At 44.5% G+C, this 9,558-nt stretch overlaps 1 pseudogene; it reads right to left on the reverse strand.

Annotated features, from left to right (window-relative positions):
- Window positions 1-6,122: 6,122 nt before the first annotated feature.
- LOC119352458 lies at window positions 6,123-9,182 on the reverse strand (annotated as a pseudogene).
- Between the last annotated feature and the right edge of the window lie 376 nt (window positions 9,183-9,558).

The raw sequence follows: 9,558 nt of genomic DNA on the forward strand, positions 1-9,558 counted from the left end.
CTTCCAACAACTTATTTTATTTTTAGAGTGAGCAACGACATGTTATCATACTCTGTTTCTTGTCAGCAGTACGTCAGTTTAGATTGACGTATACTCTTTGGTGACGTGCCTATCAGGTTTCGACATGTTCTTATTTGCACTAAATCACAAAACTAAACTGTATAAATAAAATAGCCCCCCCTCCTTTCCAACAACTTATTTTATTTTTAGAGTGAGCAATGACGTGTTATCATACTCTGTTTCTTGTGAGCAATACATCAGTTTAGATTGACGTATACTCTTTGGTATATAGCATTTTTGCCTACCTCTTGCCTATTTCACATAGAATAGATGATTTGCTTTGGCGAGGGATTAGATAAGGCCTATGAGTCCTAGGTAAGCGTGATGAGCATGTCCTGCACTTCTATTTACTATTAAGCACCAACTGAATTTCTGATAATGGTGTTTCAAGAATGACACAATCAATCCAACGGTTACCTTTGGGGTGCTTTATGGATGGACTAATCTGGAGATGTTGGCTAGCTTGCACCGCCATCATATAATCTAGAAGCAAGGGCAAGGATTATAGGGAAAATAAAGGTACAATGCTCCCAGTATATTTTACTTTTTTGGCAAAGTTTTGGTGCTTGCGCAAGAAAGTAACACCAACATTGTAGGCTCATTTTATTTTATCTTAGTTCATGCACTAATGCATAAATCTTTTGGTATTGCCCTTATTATTTAGTCTAGAGCTATGCAATGACAACCATGGCTTTAGTGTTCAGGTGAGTACCATTTATAGAGTGAAGAACCCTTGGCATCTTATCTAAATTTTTTGATCCTAGATATTATGTATACCCAGTTAAGTACCTTATACCAGTACCTTAATTAGCCTCTTCTGACTATTGATTGTTTGAACTGTTGTAGTAGGACTCAGACTTTCAATGTTATTAGGCTTGTGGACATGTTTTTATTTTAGATTGTACAGTATTGGGTTCTTTTGGCTTCTGGTTGCTGCTGCACAAAAAGTACACTAAACTCAGAAGATGCATGAAAAAAACTGCAGACCTAACATAGTTTTTGTATTTTGATTTTTTTGTGATGCCCTTATGTTAAAATGCTTATTTGTTCTCCAAGTAGTCCAACGACGGCTGCTAGCCATGATACATACATATCAACGATTCCAAGGAAGTGCATATGTCAGGATGCATAGCATAATATATATGTTCATTGGAAAATACTCTTCAACATCTGAAACATCTAAAGGTGGTCACTCAACTACGTATTATATACAATATACCCCGGTCGATGGTTGGAGTAGTCCCAACCACTAATTAGTACTCCAACGTTGCATCACTCATCTAAGTATCAACACTACTTTTGAAACTTGCCTATTAACATAGTAGTGCTAGGTCCTCGTTGTTCGTTCTTACTCTCTGTTTTACGAGTCTTTGGTTTCTCTTTATTCGCATTTCTTTTTCTATTTTCATTATCACTCTGTATTAATTCGGTATCTTGGTTTGTCTTTGTTTAATCTCCACCCTCTTTCTCCCATACTCCCTCTGTCCGAAAAAGCTTGTCCCTCAAATGAATGTATCTAGCATCAAATTAGTGCTAGATACATCCATTTGAGAGACAAGCTTGGGACAAATTTTTTCGCACGGAGGGAGTACCTCTTTTTCATTTGTATGTCTAAGGTAGGAATGAGAGGCTAGATAAACAAACAGGAAAATGCTCACTTCATTCAGGGGATGCATTCCGTCATTGTCCATCAACAAGTTCAACTCTGACGATGGCTCACCGATGTGGGCGATGCACCACATCAGCAACGTCAATGGCCTGACAGGCCATTTTCCAACCGGGCCTGTTGTAAATGACGAAACCATGAGGATGTAATCAGTAATGTTGCTCCTGGTATAGTTATTTAGTGAAGTTATAAGCTTCTCCTTTTGGAGTTTACTTCTACGAGTGATCAGTCCCTGCATCTTGTTCTATTTTTCAGAAAACGAAAGATGTACTTTGCCATGCCACTACTCTCGGCAAAATAGTAGATGATGGTGCCCCTTGTGCTACAGTGGAATTGAATCACAAAAATTCTACAGATTCATCAAACACCGAAGGAGGTTAGTTTTTACCTGAGCAGCAACGGCGACCGCCGTGGGCTTGCTGGAGCCTCCCTTGCCGTGGAAAGTAACTAACTTCAGGGAGTGCCAGGCTGCCCCACAGCCAGAACAAATGCCACCTTCGGCAGGGAGGGACAACAACAACTATGAGGATTTGGCTCGCCGATATGAGTGACAGCGGCACCATCTGCCGATTCCGCAGCTTCAAGCTATAGCGGGAGCTGCCGGACCGCCGAGATGCAGTTGGAGCTGCCGGACCACCGAGATGCAATTGGAGCTGCTGCGCCTCCGAGCTGCCGGACCACCGAGATGTAGTTGGAGCTGCTGCGCGTCCGAGCTGCCGGACCACCGAGATGCAGTTGGAGCCGCAGCGCCTCTGAGCTGCAGCCGGAGCCACTCCCCCGCCAAGCTGCAGTGTGATCCGCTGCGAATATGGAGCCCAGCGTGAGCCGCCTCTAGCAGGTGCTTTCTCGAGTACAGTGGGTAGAGGAAGAGGATGAACTGGTCGATGGAAAAGGACAACAATCCACCACATGGTTATCTTTGGCGTTATATGTAGTATGTGCAACCCGTGTGTATAGGTGTCCAAACTCTAGAGTGTGTGGCTCTTTGTCACAATGGCACGGTTGTAATATTATCTTTGATGCTAACTTGTACTTGTAATTGGTATAATCTGTATTGTTTTGTCAGATTTATTCCCACTTATCTTAATATAAAAGCATCTACAACCACAAGTATCAAAATCCTTTCCCAAACGTGCGGATGTGTCCAGATGTGTTTGCAGATAGTGAACAAACAAAAAATTGTTTCCGCAATCGGATATCCCATTTGCAAATCATCAAATTCATATGATTACACGTAACATAAAACTATTCTAAATTTTCACCGGTGACCGTCCTTAATGTTTCGGTAGTGTCCATGTCCGACGGTTGGTTGTGCCCCTCAGAGTGGAAGTGCGGTAAACGGCGAGGTAGAGTAGGACATGGGACACACAACAGCTCACGGGACTTGAGGCGCTGACATATCCCATGAACTACTCTTGTCAAAGCGTGGAGTCTGCCTGTTGCCAATGGACGTGAGATCGACGATGGATCCGCCGTGGTGTCCCGCGCCTGCTGCCTCGCATGGTGGGCACACATCGCCATATTTGCATCGGATGTGAGGTATATGTGCACCTCGGGCCATGAAGAACAACAACTATGAAGACTTGCCTCGAAGAAATCGTTCTAAACATCCCGTGATACATTTGTCTAATGTAGCTCTGCCTATCTACATGCCTTGCTCATAACATTGTAAATGATAGTTCGTAAGCTTTTTAGAAAACATGTACCATCAGCAACCATTTATCTATCATCAATTAATACTTATTTTTATATGTTTTCTTATGTGTCTACATATTTTGATGCACATTCTTTCAATAATTGGCTTGCTCTCGGCCTTTGCGCCATGGGCGCAACGGGTCATCTAGTTATAGTAAAATGCTATGCAGATTGGACTGGTTAGTATTTACGCGCAAAGCCCAACAAACGCATGCCTGCTCTCATCTCAAAAAAAAAAAAAAAAGACATCGCATGCCTCCCCTGCTGCTGCGTCGGTCTTTGTGTGTACGTAGCTATGTCGAGCGACGACCCACAGTCAACGGTCAACCAAACACCGATACAAAAACAAACAAAGACAGATGCGAGTGTACCCATGTTTGTGTAGTCTCAACTGTCTGTGTTTATGTACTCTCAATCAAGCCAGAAGAACTGTCGTATCAACTGTCAAGTGGAGAACTGCGGAGGCCCCCGCTAAAATTGTAATCCACCCCGCGTTTCTGACCAAGTAGAAGATACGGAGTATTGTATATTTCCACTTGTCTAAGTTCAGTGTAGTAAAACGTGTTTACACAATAGTAACTGTTTCAGACAAAATATTAGCAAGCGCTCAGCACATAGTAGTAGTACTAAAATAAGCATATAGCAGCCTGCCCACCCAACAATTCTTGGTGGTAAAAATCAAGATTGATTCTTGTGCAGCGGTAATTTTAGGAGTGGATGGACTGAGTCCGGGGGAGGAGAAAGTTTTGGTGGAAGGTATCACAGCGAGGGAGAGCAGGGCAAGAAGAACAGGGAAGCATTCTTTAAGCAGAAACTCACTCAGTAGAACGCTACTGGCTGGCTGCGTATCTAAGACTCATGAAGAAGGATGATTCTTAAGCACGCACTCTGGGTGATGTCATGGATAACTGCAATCACCATGCCATCGAATTAATAAGGCACCTCACATTCACCAGAAGAACAAAGCAGAGCAGAGTAGTCTAGCACAGTCAAAAGGCATAGCAAGGCTAAGGGCATCTCCAACGCTGACCCTCAAATCTCCTGTAACCGTTAGGTTCGTGCTGTCCAGACCGCAGAAGCAATTCAACGCCGACCTGTATTGGTCCACGGAGTGGTCGGAACGCGATTTCTTTTGCAAATCAAAGAGAAACCGGGGGGGGGGAGCCCGGACTCGCGAAACATCGCTCTTCGCCCCCATAGCCCACCCAAAAGAAAGGCGGAGCCCGCGCTTTTGTAGCATCCCGCATTGTTTCCGCGCTAAAATCCCCCACTCTCTTCTTCCATTCCCCACGGCTCTCCGCCCAATTCCCACTCATTTCTCCTACCCTCTCCTTTCTTCTATCGTCGACGCATGGACCGTCGGAGATGGAGTTAGCAGAGGTGCCGGAGAATCCGAGCATCACGCTGGCCCGGAAGATCGGCTCGGAGATGTGGCAAAATCGCCGCGTCAAAGCGAATGCCGCAAAGGAGGAGAGGCTCAAGAAACGGTTGGCCGCCGGTGGGCGTCGTGGTGGCGATGGGCATGGAGGTTGTGGCGGACGAGGCGGCCGTGGCGGACGTCGACAGATGGGTGTGCCGACAGTACAGACAAGAGACAACGCCGTGGCCGGAACCTTACAAGCCTTCGTAGTACTACGCCGTCAAGCAGCTCAGAACCCCCGCCGATATGGTGCCTTATATCATCGACGTTAGTGCGGTGTCGCTTGTGCGGACACGGTCTGACGGCCGGGGAGCAGATGGGTGCCCGCACGCAGAAATGTATATGGCTAGCAGGCTATCACCCGCGAAGACCCTGTTATACGACACACTGGTCACGCCCACTAGACAGTCAAGATTAATAATAAGTCATACGTACGGGTGAGATCGGTGGGGGAGAAGATTCCATAGTTGAGACACCCACCGTGTCAGGAGGAGGGAAAAGGAAGGGGAACAAGGATGGAAGCAGCCTAGCTGCCAAACCACACGGCTCCAGCAAATAGAGCACACGGTATTGCCCACAACATGACAATTTACAGATTTGGGTTGATATACGCCACTGAAAAGAGGATTTAAAAATAGAGTGACTGCATCTCCGTGTTGTCAGAGTCCCCGCAGCTCACCTTGTCTCGCGTTGTTGCCGCGTGGTTACCGCGGCCCTTCACATTACGCAAACAACGGGGCCGCCACCGCCACCCATCACATTCGCCACACGATCATCACTCCAGCACAACCAAATGCAGAAGAAGAAAAATCATCAATATCATCATTTCAGACTAGGAGCAGTATTGCAAGACCCGCAGAGTCATACTGTAATAGTAGTAACTGATTGTTTTTTGCGGGGGAATAGTAGTAACTGATAATCACATTGCGGCTATTCCGACCGAATACACACACAATTGAGCGGTGGCATCCTTCCGATTGGGGCCCTTTTAGTCCAAAGTACCAGTGCTCATCATTTGCCATGTCACAAGATACTTCCCGGTTGGCCACTGCATTACCTTCCTTGCAATCGCCGCAACCAAAGGCAAAAAGATTCATCAACTCGGTTCCACTATGTAAATCGTACAGGTCAATCTTCCCGCAAAAAAAAAATAAAAATCATACAGGTCAATCCATATAGCTCTGCCTATGAGCTCTCGAGCTGCCGATCAAATTATTCCCTCCAATCCAAAATATGTGTCGCAGTTTTAAACTGAGGTTAGTTGAAAATTACGACATACTATGATTGATCAGAGATAGTATTAATTAGCAGGAACTCATCAGCCAACAGCGTATGTACTGGTCATCCAAAGTGCAATGCATGACGGAATTAACACCACGAGCTTCTATCTAGCCGATATTACCCTACAGAATATACGTAAGGTGTGACACATACGGTACCCAATACAGGGCGTGGACACCCTTCATCAATATTTACAGACAGGACGGAGAACACCGAAATGAGGACTCATTCAGCGTAGTTTGATCCTCTATATCCTCCAGCCCTTCTTTTGTCATGTTCAGCATCCATGGTCTCATCTTACAACGGTCGATGTAGCGGCTCACCACACTGCATATGAATGAAAGCTCCTAAGAAATAACATATCACATGATGAATGCTCGTCACATATCGTTAAGTTATCACACCTTGCCGCCGATGACGTCGCATGGTTGCTAATGTCGCAATCAATACTTTCCAATCCTCGAAGCATATTGATAATGTTCCTTACTGGAGGTCTTTTGCTGGCGCGATCAAGATTCACACATATTAGAACTCTCTCAATGTTTTTGTTTGTTGGTAGTTTATTTCTAGGGTTCTATACCTCTGCGATCTCACCAACCTAATTTTCCATTTTCCGAGATCCTGAACCAGAACAGACATAAAAAATGTCAGTGTGCAAAAGGTAAGATGGAAAAAAATTCTCACCAAAAGATTATCTAATGTTACATGCATGCCTCATTTCCAATGTCGCAGTCGATATCTACCGATCCTTGGAGCATACCGATAACCTTCATGATCGGAGGCCTCTTTGTGCGGTCAGGGTTCACGCATATTAGACCTACTTGGATGCATCTCTTTATTTGTTTACAATCTGCTTCTAGGGATATATACCCTGGAGTTCTCTGCAACACATTTCTCCATTTTTTAATTATCTGCACAATTGGAATAAACATCTAGAATGCTATTAGCGTGCAAAAGGTAAAATGCATCATCGTGTATTGTGAAACAAAATCCCCAATTTTGAAACATTAGACGAGATTCTCTTACAAGCTCAATAAAGTCAGCTGAAGGTGTTCTAGTAACATCTGGGTAATCTCTGTGTCCTGTTACTACCTCCATGATTACTACACCTAGACTGAATATGTCTGACTTTGGTGTCATTGTACCTCCATGTAGAAATTCTGGTGCCATGTAACCACTGAATCACAAAATGAATATATTTTGACATGTTAAAGTGACTGTAGGGAAAGCACATATTTCTCATAACCAGAATGAATGATACTAAAAATGGCATTAACTTACAGTGTTCCATTGTGAGATGAAGTGCAAATAGTTTGTTTTTGATCAAGCAATCTCGAGAGACCAAAGTCTGTTATTTTTGGAAGCATGCCATCACCGAGCAATATGTTTGGGGGTTTCAAATCCATGTGAATAATAGGCTTATCATTTTCTTCATGAAGATGACATAGACCATAGCATATCCCCTCAATTATATTGTACCGTGTGCTCCAATCAAGTCCAGAAGATTCATCTGCATTTCTAACCATAAGGAGAGCATCCTGACAAATGATACAAGAAAATGTGTGGTTTTTGTTTTGTAGATAATATATGAAAGGGCTACAAAATTTTACTACAAAATATATATCTAGTTCCTTAAACTTTACGATGAAACCGAGAAACAACCTGATAGATACTTATCAAGGCTTCCCTTTGGCATATACTCCAAGCAAATCAACCTTTCCGTTGTCTCCCCAAAAACGTATTTTCCATTGTACTCTAAGCATGCATTCCGTGTTTCATAGCAGTAGCCTACACATCGCACAATATTTGGGTGCTTAAGCATCATAAGATGAGCCACCTCGCTCTCAAATTGCCTTTGCAGGCCAGGCATCAATGACGATGTGATCTTCTTGATGGCGATTGTTTCTCTGTTTTGCAGTATTCCCTGTTTAAGCACTCATCTTATTAATACCAATATATATGGGTCTTTGGACCAGCTCTAGTCATCATGTAGAAAAAACACAGACAATCCCTTCGTCCCAATAATGTAAGACGTTTTTTTGACACTAAAACGTCTTACATTATAGGACGGAGGGAGTATAATCTTATTAATTACCTTATACACCACACCGAAACCACCTTGACCAAGTATTCGCTTTGGAGAAGTTGTTTGTGATTTCTTTCAGATGCTGTAATGGCATATCATGTGGTCTCGGGCTCCGATCCTCCTGCAATAGGAGTGCTGGGATGATGTATACCTTGAGGCCCAGTTCACCGTTGATACGTTGGAGAAGCGAACGCTTCTCTAGCTGGTAATACTGTAATGCTACATCCTTAGAGTGGGGCGGGATTGCGGAACCATAAATCCGGACCCTGCCAATGAAGGACCTGGCAACACCTTGGGCAGATTTGTTGACGTGGTGAACATACACTTCAAGAGCAAGCTTGGGAAGATTCAATGGATCAGAGACGTTGAAGTAGAAGCGCTCGTTCCACACTGGGTTCCCATCTTTCTCCTTGACAGCCGTGCAGAACCATTGACCATCAAAGTTAAGCCCGACACATGCACTGCCCGAACCTTGCCTGTGCGTGGGCATCAGACCACGAGCATCTACAACCTCCACCACCAGCTTATATTTCGCCATATATCCCTGGTTCCACTCCTCACGCGTCGAAAGAAAACTATGTTCGCAGATACAAAAGCTAAACAAACCAAATCATCCAAAGCCTCTCAATTTTCAAAGACATATCTGAAAAAATAAAAATTGTAGTCGCACCCCTGCAAGCAGCAAACAGGTCCGCAACAAAACTGGATTGGAGCGGAGAGAAGGAAATACAGCACTATTGTACTTGTCTTGGATTAGAGCAGCGCAGACAAACGAATAATACTAGAATCTCGGGAGTAAAATTCTGTGTAGCAAGAAGTTCAGGTTGCTCACCGAGAAAGTCATGACTCGCTGGTGCGAGTCCAGTAGCTAGAGTGGATCGATGGATGCCGGAGAAGAAGAGGGGTGCTCGGCGGGCTGCGGCGATGGAGAGGAAGCCGTTGACCCGCCTGCCCTTGTCACGCGGGCCGGAAGGAAGGAAGACGAACGAGGAAGCAATGCTGCAAATACACAGATGACGGATAAAGATTCCACTACATATACGCACACAACCAAAAGTCAAGGCTGTTAATAAAATCATACTGGTCAAATCAGTGGGTGTTACGCGGAAAGCCCAACTAACGCCTGCTTCCCCGTGCGCCTCCCTGTACGTCGAATACCCCGCGTCTCCTTCACCACACCATCAGTTTCCGGCGTATATGTGGAGCCATGACGGCGACGTACAATCTACAGTTTGTTGCCATCTTCCGGCGGCTTCCTTGTGGGACCTTTTTTTTTTTGGAACGAAGGCTCACGATGAGCCCGGCTTTAAATTAACAAATCCATCAACCGACCAGGATTACAACCTCGAA

Source organism: Triticum dicoccoides, chromosome 2A (genome assembly GCF_002162155.2).
Source record: "Triticum dicoccoides isolate Atlit2015 ecotype Zavitan chromosome 2A, WEW_v2.0, whole genome shotgun sequence".
Lineage (NCBI taxonomy): Eukaryota > Viridiplantae > Streptophyta > Magnoliopsida > Poales > Poaceae > Triticum > Triticum dicoccoides.